The following is a 23,385-nucleotide window of genomic DNA, read 5'->3' as shown; positions in this document are numbered from 1 at the left end:
TATAAGCTGCTATTGAGTTGCTCTACACATTGGGATAAAGGACTCTCGAGTGTTTCTCACACTGACAGTGATTGATTTGTGGCCCAACACTGAGACACTGGCATATATCACAGATATCATTTCAAAGACTCTGCCATCTATCCCCCTGACCTTCAACCTTTGACCTCCAACCTTTGGCAGGAATCCTTTTTTAAAATTTTATTGTGTAGGCCCCTGTGTGTGTGTGTGTGTGTCCCTGAAGGTATTTCAAGAGTAATTCATATTGCATGTTGATAAGCTTTGCCCTTCTATTTGACCAGACTGGTTTTATTATAAGTGAATAAGTTTGTTGTTTATTGTAAGAGGTCTGGTGAAAGTCTCTCTTATTCTGGGTAACTGTAGCGGTTTTGGTGAGTGAATTGAGTTAATGTCATTGGGTGGCTTGGTGGCACAGTGGTTAGCACTGCTGCCTCACAGCACCAGGGTTCTGGGTTCGATTTCTGGCTTGATAACTGTGCGGAGTCTGCACATTCTCCCTGTGTCTGTGTGGGTTTTCTCCAAGTGCTTCGGTTGCCTCCCACAATCCGAAATTCATACTGGCTTGGTGCGTTGGCCATACTAAATTCTCCCTCAGTGTACCCGAACAGGTGCCAGGGTGTGGCGACTAGGGGATTTTCACAGTAACTTCATTACAGTGTTAATGTAAGCCTCCTTGTGATTAATACATAAAAGTAAAATTTATTTGTTAAAGTTTATGAGCTGTGGAGTTGTGGGGCTGGATCAACGTGCATCTCTCCATCCAGTTATAACAGTGTTCCTGTGGGAGGCTGCCCTGGTGGTAGAGGTGGTGGGGGAAGGTGCTGTCAAAGGAGGTTTGGCGAGTTGCTGCAGTGCGTCTTGTAGGTGGCACACACTCTTGCCATTGTACATCAGTGACGAAGGGGGTTAAAGTTTATGCTGGTGGTTGGGGTGCCAGTCAAGCGGGCTGCTTTGTCCTGGATGGTATTGAACTTCGAGCGCTGATGGTGCTATATTAATCCAGGCAAGGGAAGAGTACTCCATCACTCCTTATTTGTGCTTTGTAAATGGTGGACAGGCTCTGGGAGGTCAAGAGATGAATTGCTCGCTGCAGATTTCCCAGCTTTTGAATGGTTATTTATTATTATTTATGTGGCTGGTCCAGTCCAATTACAGGTCAATGGTAACCCCCAGGCAGGGTGTTGTTTGTACAGGATTCAGTGATGGCAATGTTGTGGATGTCAAGGAAAGAGAGTTAAGACTCTCACTTATTTGAAATGGTCTTGTGTGGCACAAATGTTATTTGCCACTTATCTGCCCCTAGCTGATTGTTGTCCAGATCTTGAAGCATGTGGACACAGACTGCTTTAGATCCGGAGGAGCTGCGTGTGGTACTAACATTGTGCAGTCATCAACAATCTGGCTTTCTGGCCTTCTAATGAAGGGGAGAAGTCTATTTGATGAAGCAGCTGAGGTTGGTTGGGCCTCGGACACTAATGATCTGTTTAGAGACCGGTAACGTAATGTTTAAATTTGCTGAAGTTTGAAATCCCATGTACGACTATAAGAATAGAGCCACAAGATTCCAAGATTTTGAACAAATAAAATAAACTTTATTATAAATTATCTGTAAAATAAAACATTTTACAATATCTATCTCACACACTAATATTCAGAATTAACAATGAAGTAAATATGAGTTAACAGACAAACTGTGGTCAAATGCACCACAGTGTATGTTACATGTCAGATGTGATCAACACAGATCCCACGGATTTCTCAGTTACTCAGTCAGAAGTCAGTGACCACTGTGGGTCACAACAGCTTGTTAAAACTTTGCTTCCATCATGTCCAAAGATTTATTCTCTGAATTTCATCAAAAGACACGCCAACTCACATTGCCACAACAACAGCTCACCTTCTGATGGTTCAATCTCTTCTCCTGAGACTGCATTCCACAGACTTCACAGAACTATACTCCTGCCTCTTATTACCGGGACACTTACAGCTCTTTCACAGATCATTACTTTCACAGAGCAGGCACTGCCAATGTTTCTCTGTGCTCCAATCTCCCGGCAACACTGATCTATAAATAGCTGCCATGATTTCTTTGAGCCCTAACTATACTGAACAGTTCCCAGAGCTTCTCTGTGTGCTGCAAAACACACAAGGTACAAACTGCAACTGTCACTTGCTCTCAAGGCTTCTTTGAGCCTGAGCTCCCTAGAGCTTGCTAAGAGTAACCCTTTCAATATAGCCACTACCACTGCTGCAGAACAGGTAAATTGAAACCAGTGAATATTCTTAAGCTCTACCCATATTATTGGCAATGCAACAGTTCACAATTCACTGAGTGCTTTGAAGCAAATTTAGCTCTAACTCCCAAAACAGTCCATCTCCAGCTATTTCATGGCTCCATCTCTTTTACTGTGACCCTTTTAAACAAACATGGGTCATTTCCAAACATCCGTTTTCTTTTAGATGTTCCAGCAGTCTTTGAAGCATTCTCTGAAACAATCTTCCCAGGATGAAACATTACATCTGAATTATTAATGTGTTTTATGAATTAAATGTTCATCATCGCAGTCCCCTGAGGACTTCCTGTGGTGTTGTCCTTGGGCTGAGTTGATTCGTCTCCACCCACCACAACCATCATCCTTATGGGCTTTCTGGCCAGATAGAAAACTTTTGCTTCATAGTGGATGTTCATTTATCAATAACTTGCTGAATATTTTGCTTGGTTTAATATTTAAGGTGGTACAGTGGTTAGCATTACTGCCTCACAGCATCAGGGGCCTGGGCTCAATTCAGGCCTTGGTGTCCGTTTGTATGGAGTTTGCACGTTCTCCCCATGTCTGTGTGGGTTTCCTCCCACACTCCAAAGATGTGTGGGTTAGGTGGATTGGCCATGTTAAATTGCCCCTTAGTATCCCAAGATGTATAGGTTAGGGGGATTGGCAGAGTAGATACATAGGGTTACTGGGTAAGCCTGGGTAAGGGTCAGTGCTGACCTGATGGGCCAAACGGTCTCCTGCTGCACTGTAGGGATTCAATGATTGTATCAATCTATACCGTAAGTCTGTCAGCCGATGACATCTCTACTACACTCCTCCAATTCTGCCTCTTGTGTTTTTTCAATTTTGCTCACATCACGCCTATTGTCATGCCTTATAAAGAGATGATGGTGCACTGGTATTGTCACTGAACTCGAGACCCAGTGTAATGTCCCGAGGATCCAAGTTCAAAACCCACCATTGTAGTTGGCGAAATTTAACTTCAGTAAAAATCTGGAATTAAAAGTTTGATAATGACCATGAAACCATTGTCATGCTCACTTGATTCACTAATGTCTTTTAGGGATGGAAACCTGCTGCCCTTACCTGGTCTGACCTATATGTCTCTCCAGAGCCATGGCGATGTGGTTCACTTTTAAATGCCCTCCGAAATGGCCTGACAAGTCACTTAGTTCAAGGGCAATTAGTGACGGGCAATCTAATGATGGCCCAGCCAGCGACACTTCATTCCGTGAATGAATGTAAAAAAATCCTGGACCCAAGCTCTGGAATTCCCTCCCTAAATCTCTCCTCCTTTCCTCCTCAGACATTCCTTAAAGCCTACCACTGTGACCAAACATGATCATAGTCACTTACCCCTAATATGTGGCCATGTCAAACTTTTTCACTCCTTTTGAAGCATCTCCGATTTGGTATCTTAAAGCCTCTTCTGCAAATGTTAGCTGAAAATTAAACAATTGATGCAGACGGTAGTATCTCACAGAGACTGGTGACCATCAAGTAGATTAATGAATGAAGGGTTTATTAGGGTAAGCATCAACATGCAGAGAGTAATATAAAGGCTACTGTACTCCATGACCCCTGACTGGCAAGGAAAACCCATACTGCGCCCCAGGATTCACACGCTCTGGCCTGATTGGCCGAATGGGTCACATGATCCTCCGAGAGCTCCCCCTTTAAGTGGTTATGCTAGCTCACAAATAATAGTTGCATTCTAACGAAACGTAACCAAGTTGTCAGGGAGTAATATATAGATCTGAATCATTTGAAAAAGGGAGATGTTTGGTTCATGGGGGTGAATGGATACCTCCCAGACACACACACTCATCCATAGTCATCACCAGCTCATGTTCACAGAGAAACTTCTTGATTCTTATTTCTGGCTTCCTTCCCTCCAACAACTGCTGACTCTTTGCTGTGGGTACATTTCCATAAGGAATAGAATCCAATCACAGAACCCCTACAAGTGCAAAAGGAGACCATTTGGCCCATAATGACAGCAATTCTACCCAGGCCCTATCCCCACAAAGCCATTCATTTACCCTGCTAGTATCCCTGGCACTAAGGTGCAATTTAGCATGACCAATCAATCTTACTTATACATCTTTGGAGTGTGGGAGGAAACCGGAGCATCCAGAGGAAGCTCAGGCAGACACAGGGAGAATGTGCAAACTCTGCAGTGTGACCTGAGGCTGGAATTGAACCTGGGCTCCTGGTGTTGTAAGGCAGTAATGCTAACCACTGTGCCATTGTACCGCCCTCATCCTGACAGCTTGCCCTGGGTATTCATATGGGATCTGTGATGGTGCCCATCTAACCATGCCACTGTGACCTGGCATTTTACATTTGCGAGGAGGATTGCTGGCAGGCAATCTGTCACTGGCGTCTAGCTGCTTTACTGTCTTTCTAATCCAGAGCCCTTATGACCCTAATGGCGCCTTTGGTGAGATCTGATCGCAACTCCATCAAAATGGATCCAATTTGGGATACTCCTGGTTTGAGTGACTTTGCTTTTGCTACTCATACTAATAATGTTGAACAAGTTGAGGTTTTGCTTACCTTGCTACCTGTAGGAGGGAGATGTTGAATTTCATTCATCCTGTAATTCACTCGGGTGAGCATGAGCCCAAACTTTTTTTTCTCAGTGTAAATTCTGGGTTAGTCTCATGAGCCAGCAAGTACTAATTGGTAAATGTAACATTTTATAAAGCTTATCTATTGAATTGAAAAACAAATGTAAATGTAGCTTGTTCACTCAATACACTGGGGCACATGAATGAACGTGATAGCTGAGGTTGTTTATTTCTTGGTGTCGCAAGTACATTAATACTGCAATGAAGTTAGTGAAAATCCCCTAGCCGCCGCACTCCAGCTCCAGGAAGCATCTATTCCAAGATGGCAGCAATGGCATGTACTAGATAATATGGGGCCAGAAGAAGTAATTGCCCACTTTACTGTGGTTCTTGAATGAGTGGATGCAGCAGGGAGGATCTGAGCCCTGGTGACAACGGTTTAATAAATTCCGAGGAAAGCAGAGAGATTGTCCAGTTTCCTGGTAATCTTTTTCCCTTAAAGGGCCAGGTCAGTAGTTATTGCCTATCCCTAATTGCCCTGGCAAAGGCAGAAGTGGGACATTATTATCTGGCTGTGGGGTCTAAACTGTGTAGTAACTTGCCGTACGACATTGAGATAGTGACAGTGTTCCAGAAGCATGCCATTGACCACAATGCATTGTGGGATGTCATTAGGCCTTGAAAAACAGTATGACGGGAATTCTCCAAGCTTGCTGGCAGCTGGGATTCTCCAGTTCTGCTGCTGTAAATGGAGATTTGGCTGAGCGCTGAATTCTCCATTCTCGCTGGCAGCAGGGTGGGAATGGCTGGAGAATTCCAGCCTGCACCGTTGTACATTTGTTCTTTCATCTTCAGACTAGCTGCGTAACTAATCCTGGCGGGAGAATGAGGTTAATAAGTGACCATTTATAGTCTTTAAAACCTTTAATGAGTAGTTGTTTAAAAAAAAAGGCAATTTTTAAATATTATCCGTGTGACGTTGAACATAATATTCTGGAGAGTAGACATTAGCGTGTGGAATGTATTTGAAGATGAAAGTTGTTATTATCATATCAGTGTAGTTGGCTGCGTGCAATCATCCTACAATTTATAATCTAACTGGATGCCTGGTGCCTGTAGATGGGTCTGGTCATTTAGAATTGATTCTATCTACGTGAGCTATTGGTTATGCTTGACTGAGTACAGAAACATTTCTTTAAGAACCATTTTATACTCATTGCTGGAAACTGCATGTTCCCTTTGACCTGGTTATTGAGAAGTTAAGGATATGTTTGAGGAAGTGATGGCTTACTGGTATAGTCACTTCACTATTAATCCAGAAACTGTTTCTGCTCTGGAATCCCAGGTTTGAATCTTGCCACAGCAGATGATGGAATTTGAATTCAAAATTTTTTAAAAATCTGGAATTAAGAATCTACTGATGACCATGAAATTGTTGATTGTTGTAAAAATCCATCTGGTTCACTAGTGTCCTTTAGGGAAGGAAATCTGCCATCCTTAGCTGGTCTGGCCTACATGTGACTCCAGAGTCACAGCAATGTGGTTGACTCTCAACTGTCCTCCAAGGGCAACTAGGGATGGGCAGTAAATGCTGGCCAGCCAGCGACGCCCATGTCCCACGAATGAATTTTTAAAAATAGTTGAATCGTACCTCTGCCATTCATTAAAGATGTACACTTTCAATTTGTCTTTATGTACCTTACTGGAGTGGCATGATGGTACAGTGGTTAGCACTGCTGCCTCACAATGCCAGAAACCCGGGTTCAACTCTGGCCTTGGGTCACTGCCTGTGCAGAGTTTGCGCACTCCCTGTGTCTACGTGGGTTTCCTCCGGGTGCTCCAGTTTCTTCCCACAGTCCGAAAGATGTGCTGGTTAGGAGCATTGGCCATGCTAAATTCTCCCTCAGTGTACCCGAACAGGTACCAGAGTGTGGAGATTTTTCACAGCAACTTCATTGCAGTGTTAATGTAAGCCTACTTGTGATTAATAATTTCTGAGCTCATTAAACTACTTCTTGTACTGTGGGGCAGTTTACAAGCATTCAGTGAGTGATTTGTGGTATCTGTTTGTATAGCAGCTAAATTTGTATGGGCATGAGCTTTCAAATCTCCTCAAAGATTGATGGTCAGTTTGACTGTTCCTCCATGATCTGGAAAGCAGGCAGGACAGAGTGAGGCAGCATTAGGTGGTGAAAGCTCTTGCTTTCTCACTGCCCACCTCCATGGCACTGTCTTACCAGCTTTCAAATGTTTCCACTGTTTGGACCAATGGAAGTATCCCAATCTTAAAGGAACCAGCCAATTAAGAGGCTACTTCCACATTCACCATCCAATTATGGATGACTGACAGGAGGCCCAATCAAATGAGCCAAAGCTTGGGACAGTGGACAGCCCCGTGGAGGGAAGTGGGTACTGCAGGCAAAGGTAGGAGACAGCGAGGGCGTATTAGGATGGATGCGCTGTCTGAAGGTTTCTGAGAATTTATTAATAAAGAATGGCCACAGCTATCAGGGCCATCGTTCGGAGAAGGAGAACCCTCCACAGTACCGCTCCTGGCCACAGCTTTGGCATCATGGGGAATGGCAGCTATGTGGGCCAACTTCGATAGCCCAAAGGCTCGCTGCAGGGAGGGCACTTCCAGGTACCTGCTGGGCTTGTTGAGAGGTGGGGGGATGGAGTGAGGCGGGGGTGGGGGGGGGGAGTTGTTGTGGCCATTTGATATTGGGAAAGTTGTAGCAATGTCAGGAACCTGCCCTCTGATCACCATTTGTATCCAGTGCTGGCTGTTGCTGTACTAATCCTTTCTTCAACAAGGTCACTCAGGGGCAAGAATACATCAGGGAGCTAACCCAGTGAGCTATTTTCAAATTCTCTTCTCTGTTCTGCCTCCACATGGTGGATTAGACTCTGTCACTACATTTCCTTTTTCTGGCCACTTATTCATTAGAATCTCTACAGTGCAGAAAGAAACTGTATGGCCCATCAAGTCTGCAGCGACTCTCTGAAAGCCACCTGAGATCACGTACCAACCGACTCAAGAACAGCTTCTTCCCTGCTGCCGTCAGACTTTTAAATAGACCTACCTTATATTAAATTGATCTTTCTCCACACCCTAGCTATGGCTGTAACACTACATTCTGCACTCTCTCCTTCTCTATGCACAAGAAACAAATGCTTTTCACTGTATGCTAATACATGTGACAATAATGAATCAAATCAAAAATTACCCAGGTCCAATGTTTTCTCTGATGTTTCTCTCCAATGTTCCCAGCTTGCTGTTCACTGGAAGTACAACAAAAAAAGTTTACAGTGGTAGTAACAGTCCTGAGTAGGGGAAGGAAGTTATAGTATCTCTTTTACAACTTTCTCATTTACCTGTTGATGGACTTGGCCTAGTTTGAGGCCCTGAATATTGCTTCTCTGTTCCAATGATGCAACATCAAGTTGCAGCTCTGCTGGGTGGTCTGTCTCTTGGTGGCAACTCCACTGCGAACCCACACCTGTACCAAAAGATTGAAGCATTTATGCCAGGGTCACAGCAGTGAGCAGTAGTTCCCCACACCCCCCCCGCCCACCTCCGCCCCCCTGCCCTATGCAGCGGGTAGACTCCAGCGGATTGACATAAATTTTGGACAGGTAAGGGAGCATTCTGGTTTTCAGAGAGGATGGGACAGCTTACGGGAGAGGCCTTGGAGCCAAGGAAATAACCGGTGTCAAAATCCAAAGAACCCAATAGCAAAGATTAGATTAGATTAGAGAGAGAGGGTGGTCACCGTGACCTCATTGTGGTCAGCCGGAGAGGTATTGAGAGCAGGTGTACCAGTCCAAGTGTGTGAAAAAAGAGGTGAAACAGGGAGGGATGATTGTGTAATAAAATACTTGAAAACCTCAGCATGTCTGGCAGCATCGGGGGGAGAGAAATAGAGATAACATTTTCACCTCTACGTGACTCTACTTCAGAACCGTATGGATTTGAAATGTTGGCTGGAGTTTTCCGGCCATTTACATCCACCGCTACTGCAAACAACGTGGAGAATTTGACACTCAGAACATCCTTCTGACGTTGGGTAGCACAGCGCAGGCACCCAAGTTCAATTCCGGCCTCAGGTCAGTGTCTGTGTGGAGCTTACACATTCTCCCCGTGTCTGCATGGGTTTCTTCTGGGTGCTCTGGTTTTCTCCCACACTCGAAAGATGTGCGGGTTAGTAGCTTCGGCCATGCTGAATTGCCCTTTAGTGCCAGGGGGACTAGCTGACATAAATATGTGGGCTTATGGGAATAGGGCCTGAATGGAATTGTGGTCAGTGCAGACTCGATGGGCCGAATGGCCTCTTTCTGCACTGTCAGGTTCTTATGAAATCTATGAAATTAACTGCTGGAAAATTCTGGCCATTTTAATCGTTTCTTTCTCCACAGACACTGCCAGTCCTTCTGAGCTTTTGCAGCACTTTCTGCTTCAATTTCACATCTCCAGCATCCGTAGCATTTTGTTTATATTTTAACGGCATTTCTGTTATTTGCGAGGAGCTTATCTTGTTGCGGTGATCTATTTCCGAAGTATTCAGTCGTGTATTGGTGTTGCTGACCTCGGCTGTTTGCCTCGAATTTCTTGCCAGCTGAAGTATTGCTGGCGAGTGCTGATAGCAGGGCTCTGCGTTCACTACAGCGCACGTGTCGAGAACCGCCTTCCACTATCAAAGCTGCTGTCTTGTGGCAAATAGTCACACGCAACCCATTGTTTAACAGTAAAGTTACTTCAGGTACGTATTGTCAGAATAAATCATGGCGACCCTTGAACTTTAAATGGCAAAAATGAATAATTAAACATGGTTAATGGATGTGACCTTTTCATTGATCCTCTGGGCACCCACTGCCAAAGGTGGCATTTAGTGCCCATCTGTCGTTACCCTGAGAAGCTGGCAGTGGACTGCCCTCTGGGACAGCATCAGATTAATTATCATGACTTAGTGGAGTGGGGCTAGTGTCACACAGGGGCTAGACCGAGCGAAGATGGTAGACTCCCTCCATCAAGAACAATTCTGAACCAGTTTGTGTTTTTATAACGGTCCTGGCCATTTCGTAGCCACTTTTTAACTGATGCCGGCCTTTTCATTTCCAGATTTTTAAAGTTGATTTCAAATTCTCAAACGCTGGAGTGATTTGAACTCGCATTGGAACATGAGTAGGCCACTCAGCCCATCAAGCCTCTCCGGCATTCAACATGATCATGGCTCATCAGACACTTCAGTGCCTTTTGCATCCACTATCCCCATAACCTGAACGAAGAACAGTACAGCACAGGAACAGGCCCTTTGGCCGATGTAGCACGTGCCAATACATGTCACTTTTCTAAACTAGAGACCCTTAGCTCTACACTACCCATATCCCTCTATTTCCTGCCTCTTCATGGACCTGTCAAGATGCCCCTTAAACATTGCTTTTGTATCTGCCTCTATCACCTACTCTGGCGCACATTCCAGGCATTTACTATCTCAGTCGCTGGAATTTTATCACCCCGCCCGCCATGGGAGTTGGAGTGGGCAAGAGGTGGACAAAGGGAAAGTCTGTTGACCTTGGGTGGGATTTTCCAGTCTCGGGTCAAGCGAGGCTGTAAAATCTCGCAAAATAACTTGCGTCATTGTTAATCTGAAATATATCAATCTCTGCATTAAGACATTCACTGACTGAGCTTCCGCAGCTCTCTGGGCTAGAGAATTCCAAAGGTTCACAACATTCTGAGTAAAGAAATTCCTCCTTGTCTCTCTTTCCTAAGTGACATCCCATTTATTTTGAGATTCCCCCCCGCCCCGGGGAAACATCTTACTTGTATCTGTCTATTTCTTCCAGTATTTTGTGGGTTTGAATGAGATCACCTCTCATTCTCTGAAACTGCAAAGAATAAGGTTTGTCCAGCCTCTCCTCCCAAGACATCCCACCATCTCTGGAACAAGTTTGGTCAACCTTTGTTGCATTCCACCTTTCTGAGGTAATAGAATCCATAGAAGCCCTACAGTGGAGAAGGAGGCCATTGGGCAAACCCACCCATGCCCTATCCCCATAACCCCAGATATTTACCCAGCTACTTTGTCTAACCTACGCATCCTGGGACACTGAGGGACAATTTAGCTTGACCAATCCATCTAACCTGCCCATCTTTGAACTGTGGGAGGAAACCGGAGCATCCTGAGGAAACCCACGTGGACACAGGGAGAACGTGCAAACTCCACACAGAGGGGATCAAATCTGCACATGCTATTCTGACACAATAGAAGCAAGACCTCGCTATTCCTGTATTGGCATTCTATGGATTATCAGTTTGAGGCCTTATGGAGTGCCAGTCCTCTAACTAAAACTAAAACAGAAGTGCTGGAGAAACTCAGCAGGCTTGACAGTATCTGCAGAGAGTGGAGAGCCAGTGTTTCGAGTCTGGATGACCCCTCATCCAACTGAAACTTGTTTCCTTGATTATTGCTTCTTAGTTAAGAAGCTGTGAAGAGTGTTCTTTCCTGAAGCAAAGTGCATACTTCCGCAGGGCAAGAAATGCCTGCAGTGATTTGAGTTATACAATGGTTAGAACAGGGAGGTGGCCATTCGGCCTATAAGGCTAACACAGGCTTGCTGCAAGAGCAATTATGCTGGTCCCATTCCCCAAAGTGCTGTAAAGCCGGCGTATCCGACTCGCCTTTTAAATCTATGATTGAATCTACCTCTCTCCAGCAGCCTTTTCAAACTGTGTGTTCCAGGCTATAACCGTTCGTTGGCCAGGTAAGATTTTCCTCAGGTTGTGTTTGGTTCTTGTGCCTCACAGTTTGGGATCTGTGTACCTGCTTCCCCACCAGTGGGTAAAATTTCTTAGTTGAGACCCCTCATGATTTTCAACACCTCTGTCCAGTCTTTTCTCAGCACTTTTGATCATTTTTGCTTCACTGATCTAGACTTAGAATCATAGAAACCCCAGAAGGAGGCCATTCGGCCCGTCGAGTCTGCACCAATAACAGGCCCCACCCTCGTAACTCCACGTATTTATCCTGCTAATCCCCTTGACATAAGGATCAATTTAACATGGCCAATCTACCTAACCTGCTTTGGCCTGTGGAAGGAAAAACACAAAGAACTCCCACAACACCAGTTTAAAGTCCAAACAGGTTTATTTGTAGCAAACGCCGCAAGCTTTAAACTGGGATTTGTGGGATTTCTTTGTGTTTTACCTCAGTCCAACGCCGGCATCTCCATATCATGACTACTGTGGAAGGAAGCCAGAGCACCCGGAGGGAACCCACACAGACAGCTATCCAAGGCCGGAATCGAACCTGGGTCCCTGGCGCTGTGAGGAAGCCATGCTAACCACCGTGCCACCCTGAGGGAGGGGAACAGCCCTGGCTTTTTCCAATCTATCTACCACACGCTCACAAGTTAGAGGATTTACAGATGGAACAAGCCGTCATAATCGTGGGCAGATCTCTGACTGCAGCACCCACAGAATGCCTGTCAGTGCTGTGAACTGTAGTAACCCCGCAACGTGCGAGTCAGTGCAGTTGTTGTTGGTACAACACTGGAAAGAATGATCCGGCTGTGGATGCTCGCTTGCTTTGATCGGCTGGGGTGGCTCCGTCTCCGGCTCTTCTCGAGACGGCTAGACTGAATTTCTGTAGCAAAGAGCTCGAACAGCCGTCTGCCTGACAGTCATTCAGTTCCCACCTTGGGAATGAGGGGAAATTTGGAGGAAGCAATGTGGCAGTGAAACGGCACGGTAGCACAGTGGTTAGCACTGCTGCTTCACAGCTCCAGGGTCCTGCGTTCGATTCCCGGCTTGGATCACTGTCTGTGTGGAGTTTGCACATTCTCCTTGTGTCTGTGTGGGTTTCCTCTGGGTGCTGTGGTTTCTTCCCACAGTCCAAAGATGTGTGGATTAGGTTGATTGGCCATGCTAAGAAATTGCCCCTTAGTGTACAGGGATGTGTAGGTTAGAGGGATTAGTGGGTATAATATGTAAGGATATGGGGGTAGGGCCTGGGTGGGATTGTGTTCGGTGCGGACTCGATGGGCCGAAGGGCCTCTTTCTGCACTGTAGGGTCCTAATGGTTCTATGATTCAGCAAGGGCAAGAACAGTGTATGAAACAGAGAGGTACATGCCTGCCAACCCATGCCCATATCCACCAACCCCCCCCCACCACAATTTTCTGACTGAATGGTGGGGGTTTGGAGTGGGTTTCCGGCTTGTGACCCAATTAGACCATACGACATAGGAGCAGAATTAGGCCACTCGGCCCATCGAGTCTGTTCCACCATTCAATCATGGCTGATATTTTTCTCATCCCCATTCTCCTGCCTTTTCCCCAGCCTTCATCCCCGTATTAATCAAGAACCTGTCTATCTCTGTCTTAAAGACACCCAGTGACCAGGCCTCCACATGCCTTTTGTGGCAAAGGGCTCCACAGATTCACCAATTGAGGCCGTTCAGTGGGAAATTAATTATTCTTTTGATCCATTTTATGGGACATGTATGTCGCTGGCTGGTCAGCATTTATTGTCTATCCTTCGTTGCCCTTGTTCTGAGGACAGTTGAGAGTCAACCACATTGCTGTGGTTCTGGATCACAGTGGGGGGCCTTGCCCCTTGACGGGGTGCTAATCAGAGGTCCCACCCCACCTACCCCCTACCCCCTCAGTCATTACAGTCTGTCAGCCTGGCCCCAGCTAGACCCTTAGGTGTATCCAAGTGTCTGTGTCCATCATTGACCACCACCCCCGCTCTCTGGTTGACAGCTCTCTGAGCTAGGATCTCCTCCTGGAGTGGGATGGAGATCCCACCTCGTGACAATCAAAGCACCATCGCCTGATAAAGTAAAGCTGATGGGCTAAACCCATCAGTTAGTGTTGGTATGGGGGAACTTGGCATTGAGACAGCAGGCAGTGCTGGCATGGACGACCGACCAGTGAGTGAGCAGTTAGCATTGGCATGGGGGACCCACCAGTGAGGGTGCAGTTAGTGTTGGCATGGGGGACCCACCAGTGAGGGAGCAGTTAGTGTTGGCATGGGGGACTCACCAGTGAGGGAGCAGTTAGTGTTGGCATGGGGGACCCACCAGTGAGGGAGCAGTTAGTGTTGGCATGGGGGACCCACCAGTGAGGGAGCAGTTAGTGTTGGTATGGGGGACTCACCAGTGAGGGAGCAATTAGTGTTGGCATGGGGGACCCACCAGTGAGGGAGCAGTTAGTGTTGGCATGGGGGACCCACCAGTGAGGGAGCAGTTAGTGTTGGTATGGGGGACCCATCAGTGAAGGCACAGTTAGTGTTGGCATGGGGGACCCACCACTGAGGGAATAGTAGTGGTGCCTTCAATGTCATTGGCTGGTGCCCTCCCCAATTCCTCACCTTCGATGGGACTCGGGAGGGGGTTATGTCAAACCTAGGTACAGGAGGAAAAATGAAAGTTCCACAGACACTATACATCCAAGCTGAACAATAGAATCCTTACACTGCAGAAGGAGGCCATTTGGCCCATTGAGCCTGCATTGACAACAATCCCATCCAGACCTATTATGTATAACCTCATGTATTTACCCTGCTAATCCCCTGACACTAAGGGTTAAAAGCAATTGTTGGGAAAGGGAGAGTGGAAGGATTCTCCTCTGTGCATGTTTTGTTGTGCTTGCGTTGCTGGGAGAATTATTTTTTGTGTGTGAATTTGCCAAGACACTCAGAAGAGCCAATGCAGCAGCCAATGATGTGATGAAAAAAGCTCCTGCCTTCAATTAATAGACCCTTCTCCACAAGAAGTGGTTAAATTGTTAGTCAGGGATGCACTCGTCACCATGACAATGACAGTTTGAATGAAGCACTGCATTAGTAACCTTTAGTGGAAAGCGTTTGACATTCTTTTGTACAAGTGTGCTGTTTAAAGTTGCTTCCAGTGATTAGTAATGGCAGTCTGGGGAAAAAGGCTTGGGACTGTCTGGACTACGTGAGGGACCGGAATCTTCAGAAATTGTACACAGTGTTAATGACCTTTGTTGGAATTGACTTGTCTGCAGTAATGTTTTTCCAGTTTGGCCCCAAAAGCAAACTCTCATTTATTGTGAACGTCATGTTGATTTTCAACACAACTGTCGCAAACTGCGATTTTTGTGCCAATGATTAAGAACACGTTAAATGTGTTAGTGGAAGAGTGATGACAGAAAAAAAAAGCAGCTAAGATTTTCCAGTCCCACTAAGGGCAATGGTATTTTGTATGGCGTTCCCTTCTTCCAGTCCCCACCACGGCCTGTGATATTTTGTATGGCACGCCAGTCCCCTTCTTCCAGTCCTGCCGAGGTCGATGGTATTTTGTATAGAGCACCTGTCCCTGTCTTCCAGGTCCGTTGAGGTCAATGGTATTCTGTATGGCTTGCCTGTCCCCATCTTCCACGCCCACTGAGATCAATGGTAATTTGTATAGCTTATTTGTCCCTGTCTTCCAGTCCCGCCGAAGTCGACAGTAATTTGTATGGCACATCTGTCCCCATCTTCCAGTCCCACTGAGGTATTTTGTATGGCATGCCTATCTCTGTCTTCCAGTCTCGCTGGATTGATGGTAATTTGTATGGCTTGCCTGTCCCGTCACCAGGAAACCTACTACACGGGGGCAGCTGGGGGGTGGGGTGTGGCGACAGGGAATGGTTATCACCCTCGGCAAGACTGGACAATCCCAATGGTGAGAAGGGCTGGAAAATCTCACCCTGTGGTGTAACATCTCTGAATGTTAACTTCCCTGCACTCTCCACCAGTGCCAACTGACCCTCTGGCTATATCCGTTATTTTCTATTTTTCTCAAAGGGCCATCGAGGATTGAGATGAGGCAGCGAACAGTTTTGTACTTCATACTCTCAGCACTGATCCGTGCTAACAACATGAACTGTGCGACAATTGACGTGGGGTTAATGGCGCCTTGCCTGGACAGAGACATTTCAGACTAGTAGCAGTGTTTCATCTGAGTGAAATTTTGAGTTTTGGCAGCAGCTGTGTTATGGCAGGCCGAGAAATAACAGATGACAAAGAGTATGGGGGATGAAGTATTATTCTTTTCAAGGAATTTATCGGCACGGAACCAACTATTTAGCTTTTAAGAAAATATCAGCATCTGCATTACGTTAGCCTCTGTAGGAACTTAACAGGAAGGGTAGGCCCAACAAACATGCTATTGGTTTGTGAGAGAGGGGACGACTCTTTTTAAAATCCCAAATCTCTACCCTTGCTTTGTATCCTTTAATGACTCTTTATTTCCATACTGAATTCTGACTTTCCTTTCAAATGCCTCAATTGATTCCACATCTAACGGTGCAGCATGCTCCAGACTCTCGTGAATTTGTTTTTTGCTGTTTAGTTTTGAATCTTGGTAGCACAGTGGTTAGCACTGCTGCCTCACAGCAGCAGGTACCTGGATTCGATTCCTGGCTTGGGTCACTGTCTGTGTGGAGTTTGCACATTCTCCTCGTGTCTGCGTGGGTTTCCTCTGGGTGCTCCGGTTTCCTCTCACGGTCCAAAGATGTGTGGGTTAGGTGTATTGGCCATGCTAAATTCACCCTCGGCGTAACCGAGCAGGCGCCGGAGTGTGGTGACTAGGGGATTTTCACACTACCTTCATCGCATGCAAGCCTACTTGTGACTAATAAATAAACTTTAACGCGAGAGGCTCCTCCGACAGGAGGTCAGGAGTTTTCCTCATCCATCCTGTCATTTCTTAATGTTAGTTAAAGTGCCATGAGGTAAGCTTCCCTCTTCTGAGGGGAATTTCTAGACACAGCCGCTACTGGTGTGAGTGAACCTGTGGAGGTTAGCAAGATAACTGCTTAAGGAGGAGGAGTAGATTGGAGTGTCTACACCCCATTCACCTCAAACTCTCACTCTACACTCACTCAATACATCCGTGAAGGAGAACTGGAAAGATGCTGATGCTTTGGCAAATACTCCAGACCCTCGGGCACCAAAGGATCTCCAGTTGTTCCAGGACAACCAGAAGGTGTGGAGGGCACTGTGAATTTAAGCAAAGCCCCTCTGGGTGTTCTGGAGCAGCCTGAGGGTCCCTATGTGAGGTAAAATAATATCCACTAGACTGCGGCCTAATGTGCATTTGATCTGGACTAGGCATGAGTAGATTATGGTGCAGATGTAGTTTTCCAATCATAGAATCCTTTTAGTGCAGAAGGAGGCCATTTGCCCCATCAAGCCTACACTGACAACAATCCCTCCTGGGCTGTGGTCCCTGTAACCCCATATATTTACCCTGCTAGTCCCCCTGATACTAAGGGGCAATTTAGAACAGCCAATCAACCTAACCTGCACATCCTTGAAGTGTGGCAGGAAACCAGAGCACCTGGAGGAAACCCACGCAGACATGGGGAGAATGTGCAAACTCCACACAGACAGTGACCCGTGTCTGGAATTGAACCTGGGTCCCTGGAGCTGTGAGGCAGCAGTGCTTGATGGTGAGGATTGTGTTCAATGGAGTCTCAGAGCGAGCCTGGATGCCCATATGGTGAAGCAAATCTATACTGAGGGAAGTCATTGGATAGGAGTGAGGATGTAGTGAGTGTATCATTTGCTCTTTATTAAGTGAAAGCACCTTTAAAAGAAAACTGGTGGTAAATTGACTGGCGCTGTAGTTGCTAGGAATGCCCTTACCACCCTCCTTGTATAAAAGTGATGCATTTGCCATTTTCCAATAATCTTACAAACTCCTCCTCCACCAAATCTCCACTCCTTCAGGAATCTGGATGGAAATTGTCTGGGCCGGCAGCTCCATCCAATCCACCGCACTTGTATCAAAAATAATCCTTTAGCTTACATGATTGAATTAGGTTTGCTGGGGGGATAGGGCCTGGGTGGGATTGTTGTTGGTGTAGGCTCAATGGACTGATTAGCCTCCTTCTGCATTGTAGCGTTTCTAAAATTCTAAATGTAAGTTTCCAGATTGAGTGCAGATCAGCCTTGGTTGCTTATCCTTTTTTCATTTTACCTCAGCTGTTATGTCTGGTTGGCCAGGTTTCTGTGTGAATCTGGAGTGCGGTACATTTACGCTTTGCTGTGTTGAAATCCTGTAGATTTTCCTGTTTTGAAAGCACGTTCTGTGATTTTGGATCATCAACCTGTGAATTGTGCCTTTTTGTCATCCTGAGATAATTGGTGGGAATTCTCTGCCCCCTGGCTGGGAATGAGGAGGGCGGGCCTGAAGATTTGGCGGGTTGGCATGGGGACTGCTAAGCAACCACTTCTCACCTCCCCTGGAAGGGAGTTCTGGGGAAGGCTCATGGTCTGCCTTCCTGCCCTACCTCCACTTCAATCATTGCACAGCTACACCGCCTCTGCTTTTCCCTACAAACCCCCACCCCTCCTGCCTGTGAGACCTCCCCACCCCCACTGCCACCGTGCCCCTGCTCAGCGTAGGAGCTGCCAGCCACTGATTGGCAGGCAGTTGCTTATTGCCTGGCAGAAGGCCTTACTGTTTCCACCTAATTGCCTGAAGGGCAAAAGATATATATTTTTTGGATTCATTTGTGGGTCATTGCCTGGTCAGCATTTATTGCCCATCCCTAGTTGCCCTTGTTCAAAGGGCATTTGAGAGTCAACCACGTTGCTGTGGCTCTGGAATCACATGTAGGCCAGACCGGGTAAGGACGGCAGATTTCCTTCCCTAAAGGACATTGGTGAACCAGATGGGTTTTTCCGACAATCGACAATGGTTTCATGGTCATCAGTAGATTCTTAATTCCAGATATTTTTTATTGATTTCAAATCTTATCAGCTGCCATGGTGAGATTTGAACCCTGGTCCCCAGAACATTAGCTGAGTTTATGGATTAATAGTCTAGCGATAATCTCACGAGGCCATCGCTTCCCCGGCCGTGGATCTCCCTCCTCTGTGCCAGCATAGGTGTCTGCTGGGTGTGGAGTCATACATTGGGTAAGGACGGCAGATTTCCTTCTGGCATTAGTGAAGCCGATGGCTTTTTCTGACAATTCAAAGGTTTCCTGGTCACCATTACTGAGACTTCATAAGATATAGGAGCAGAATTAATCCATTCGGCCCATCGAATCTGCTCCACCATTTGATCACGGCTGATATGCTTCTCATCCCCATTTTCCTGTCCTCCCCCCATAACCCTTCAACCCATTACCAATTAAAAATCTGCCTTAACTCCTCCTTAAATTTACTCACTGTCCCAGTATCCACCACACTTTGGGGTAGCGAATTCCACAGATTCACAACCCTTTGGGAGAAGTAGTTTCTCCTCAGCTCTGTTTTAAATTTGCTGCCCCTTATCCTAAGAACTGTGAGCTGCTTTTTTTTTAAATTCCCGATTTGCTCCCTAAGTTAACTTTGCTCCAATGGCGATAGCAAGTGCAACTCATGTGAATTATAATCTGTGTAGCTGTACAGTGACAGAATATTCACAAACCTGGCAGGGAAGTGGACTAATTGTAAGTAGATTGTCACCACTTGAAAAACAAGCTATTAGGATTGTACGAGCTTGTGATGAAGAATGTGTTTCGGGGGGGTAATATTCTGAATTTGTGCTTCCAGATTTGACTGCTGAAAGTGGGTGTTGGAGAGTTAGAGGGAAATGGTGCTTTACTAATCAGTAAATCCATCCACCACCATCACCTGAATTTCAAACTGAACTTTCCAAAAGAAGCGTGAACTTGCAATGAACTCACAATGTTATTGTTTTTACCTCTTACAGAAAACGAGAGGCTCCCACTCCGAGGGAGAGATAAGGACCGAGAGATTCCAGGTAGGAAAAAACTAACATGGAAGTGTGAGCATGAAGCAGCTGCTGCTCTGTTTTTGTGCGATGATGTGCTCTGTGGTGGGACCGTGTATCCAGAGTTAATTTTTATACATTTGGGAAAGAAGCTGCCGTCAGTCACATGAGGCTTAAAACTAAGGCCCCGCCTGCCCACCTGGGTTGAGGTGAAGGGTCAAAGGGCGTTAGTCGCAGTGGAACAGGAAGTTCTCCAGGTCAATATGTGCCCCTCAACCATCAGCGTCCTGATGAACGGTCGCACGCCAGAAAGATTGGGCTGAATCTTCTATTCACGATGGGTGTCCCGCCCACTGCCTAAAAACGAGGTGAGACACTGACTCAGAAGGGGAAAGTCTATCCTATCTTCTGCCCATCAGGCAGTTAAACGGACAGCCTTCCTCCTCACTGAGGACCCCAGAGGATGGCGTCCTGCCTGCCAAGAGTGGCTGGCCAATCAGGGGTTGGTAGTTCTTGCACTCAACGGTGCCCTGGAGGAGACTGTGGCTGCTGCCAGTACAACCCAGCCCCCACAAAGCCCCAGAGTCCCAGTTCCACAGGGAGAAGCCAGGAAAATGTGAAGTGTTTTAGAGGGGAGAAGGGAGGGTCTCGCAGGACGGGAGAAGAGAGGCCAGACTCAGGAGGTGGTGAGATACCCTTAACTGGCCACTCAAGGGACTGAGGTGGGGATGGGGTGGGATGTCCACCATGGGGTGGGGCAAGGCAGGGATGGGTGTGAGAGAGAAGGTTTTGGCAGTTACCCTCTGCTTCTCCACAGACGTTGCCGGACATTTCGAGTGTTTCCAGCATTTCCTGTTTTACATTTCAGTCAATAAGCATGAGCTCATTATTATTCTGGCGAGTGAACCGCTTTCAGTGCAGTGTGGCACATTTTTAAACCATCTCGTGTTCTGATATTAGGTTTCCATTTGGAGGAGAGACTAGGATCCGAGGGCCCAGTCTCAGAGTAAAGGGAGGGCCCTTTAGAACCGAGATGAGGAGGGATTCCTCCTGCCAGAGAGTGGTGAATCTGTAGAATCCATTGCCACAGGAGGCTGTGGGGGTCAGGTCATTGAGCATATTTAAGACAGAGATAGATAGGTTCTTGATTGGTAAGGGGATCAAAGGTTATGGGGTAAATGGTGGGAGAATGGGGTCGAGTAACTTATCAGCCACAATCGAATGGTGGAGTAGATGTGATGGGCTAATTTTGCTCCTGTATCTTATGGCCTACACGTGTAGCAGTAACACACGTTCCTTACACACGTGCTGACTGATGTGTTACATGTTTCCAGTGTTTCATGCTTTTGCTTCAGATTTCCAGCAATCTTTGTACACATTGATAGTGACGGTGAAACATAGATCGATGCAGTAGAAGTGTTAATGGGTTACTCAGCTCCTTTAAGGTGCAAAGCAGCCAGTGTCACCATCGACGCCCCTGCTAACTGAACTCTAAATGAAGTCACCACAGAAATATTGTTCAGAATCCCTGTCAAGGTACGCTCAGACAAAGCTCAATCACAAAGGATGGCATTTTTCAGAATGAGATTTGAATTGTTGATTGTTTGACACTCTGTCAGAGCAGAAGAATATTGACACCCCCTCCTCGCCATCCCCACCCCCACCGTTGAAATATTTGAGATGACTGGAAAGCCATCAAAGGCACGAGAAAATCCACTGCTCCGTGAAATCAGCATATCAAAGTTATTTGTTTTTCAAATGGAGCAAATCCCTGACTTTCTGATAAATGGCCCGTTGTTCATTGATTCTCAGTCAAGTAGCCAATCTGTAATCCACATTGTGTGTGAAACTTTGTTCATTTTCTGAGCGATCACATTATTTGGCCAGAGTTTTCTGGCCATTGACAGTGGCAGGACCAAAATATGGTCCCGGGGGCAGCGCGGCGGCACAATGGTTAGTACTGCTGCCTCACAGCGCCAGAGATCCAGGTTTGATTCCAGCCTCGGGTGACTGTTTGTGTGGAGTTTGCACATTCTCCCCGTGTCTGCATAGGTTTCCTCCGGGTGCTTCAGTTTCCTCCCAGAACCCAAAGATGTGCAGGTTAGGTGGATTGGGTGGCCGTGCTATATTACCCCTTAGTGTCAGGGGGATTAGCAGGATAAATATATGGGATTATGGGGATAGGGTCCGGGTGGGATTGTGGTTGGTGCAGACTCAATGGGACTCATTCTATACTGTAGGGATTCTGATGACACCACCGTAGTGGGTCGGATCTCAAACAATGATGAGACGGAGTACAGGAAAGAGATAGAGAATCAATAGATATGGTCGAGAGCTTCAAGTTTTTAGGTATCCAGATCACCAATAACCAACCATGGTCTCTCCATTCTATAGTTAAGAAAGCCCACCGACACCTCTACTTTCTCAAAAGACTAAGGAAATTTGGCACACCAGTTATGACTCTCACCAACTTTTACAGATGCACCATAGAAAGCATTCTTTCTGGTTATATCACAGCTTGGTATGGCTCCTGCTCTGTCCAAGACAGCAAGAAACTACAAAGGTTTGTGAACGAAGCTCGGTCCATCACTTAAATCAGCCTCCCTCCCATTGACTCTGTCTACACTCCCCACTGTCTCAGCAAAGCAATCAGCATAATTAAGGGCCCCATGCATGCTGGACATTGTATCTTTGATGCACTTCAATCTTTTGCTGTGTTTAGTATATCACACATTTGAAATGTGGGCCTGGAATTTACAGATAGGGATATTAATGTACAACGGTTCATCAAAAGGTGTGAAGTTATTCTGTCCCCTATTGTATCAGAAACATTGGGCGAAAGAGCATGATCCCGACCTGAGCTCATTTGCATTGATTTTAATCTTGTTAGCAAGATTAAAGTTGAACGTTTCAGTAACAGGTGAGTACCACTCAGTGCCCACCTCCAGTGTGCCCCGTGAGCAAAGCATCCATTGACAGGCTGCTGGTGATTGGTGGGGGGGGGGGGGGGGGCATCCTTCAAAGGAGCTGGGGTTTGGGGGGAATTTGGGGCAGGGTTCGGGGATTTCCCCTGGGATGGTGGTCACTGGCTAATCTCTTTAGCTTTTAAAAGCTTTGAACTATCTCTGTGTGGCAGTTACAAAGAACTGAGGTTGCAGGGGTTAGTTTTCCTTCTGTGGCTTTCAAAAGCTTTGAAGGGCTTTGTTCACATTCCATTTCACACCCCACTAACCTTGAGTGGCAGTTCCTGATTCTTTCAAAGGTGGGTTTATCTTTGTTTATTCATATAGCCCTTCACGATCCATTAACTCTGAAGTGCTTCCTGAAACGTGCAGCTGTTCAGTCTGAGCTCATTTTTTAAGGGGATATTTTTCAACTCTGAAGTGATTTCTAGAAAGCACAGCTGTACAATCTGAGCTCATTCGAGGATCTTTTTCCCTAACTTATTCCTGAACTTGCTATTCAGGGGCTGAGGCCTTTGGCAACCCTAGATCGGGGTGTTGTTAACATTGTTGGGGGGAGGAAGGGGCTTATGCCTGTGATTGGGTCGGGGGGAGGGGTGTTGGGCTGATACCCCAACATTGTCAAGGGTGAGGGGGCCTGATGTTGCTGAGGTTGGGCAGAGGGGGGCAGGTGTCAGGTCACCCTAATGCCTGTGTGGTGTGGGGAGGGATGGTAAGGGGTATGTTGCCCCTCTCTGGTCAAGGGTTGTGGGGTGTACCCCATGTCCCTGACATTTGTGAGGTTGGGGATTGGGTGGATGGAGGGGTGGGGTGCTGT

General features: G+C 46.5%; 1 protein-coding gene across 3 annotated transcripts in view; it reads left to right on the top strand.

Annotated features, from left to right (window-relative positions):
* LOC145346490 (neurocalcin-delta) overlaps positions 1 to 23,385 on the top strand; it is a 268,140-nt gene that overhangs the window by 62,815 nt on the left and 181,940 nt on the right. For all 3 annotated transcript variants that reach the window (XM_080193816.1, XM_080193813.1, XM_080193819.1), the window contains exon 2: positions 19,585 to 19,635. The gene's annotated coding sequence lies outside the window, so the exon portion shown is untranslated. The remainder of the gene's footprint in view (positions 1 to 19,584; positions 19,636 to 23,385) is intronic.

The sequence above is a fragment of the Carcharhinus amblyrhynchos genome, chromosome 8 (assembly GCF_965287045.1).
Source record: "Carcharhinus amblyrhynchos chromosome 8, sCarAmb.v2.hapA, whole genome shotgun sequence".
Taxonomy (NCBI): Eukaryota; Metazoa; Chordata; class Chondrichthyes; order Carcharhiniformes; family Carcharhinidae; genus Carcharhinus; species Carcharhinus amblyrhynchos.
The sequence above is the reverse complement of the archived record's forward strand: the minus strand, read 5'-3'. Positions and strand labels throughout refer to the sequence as shown.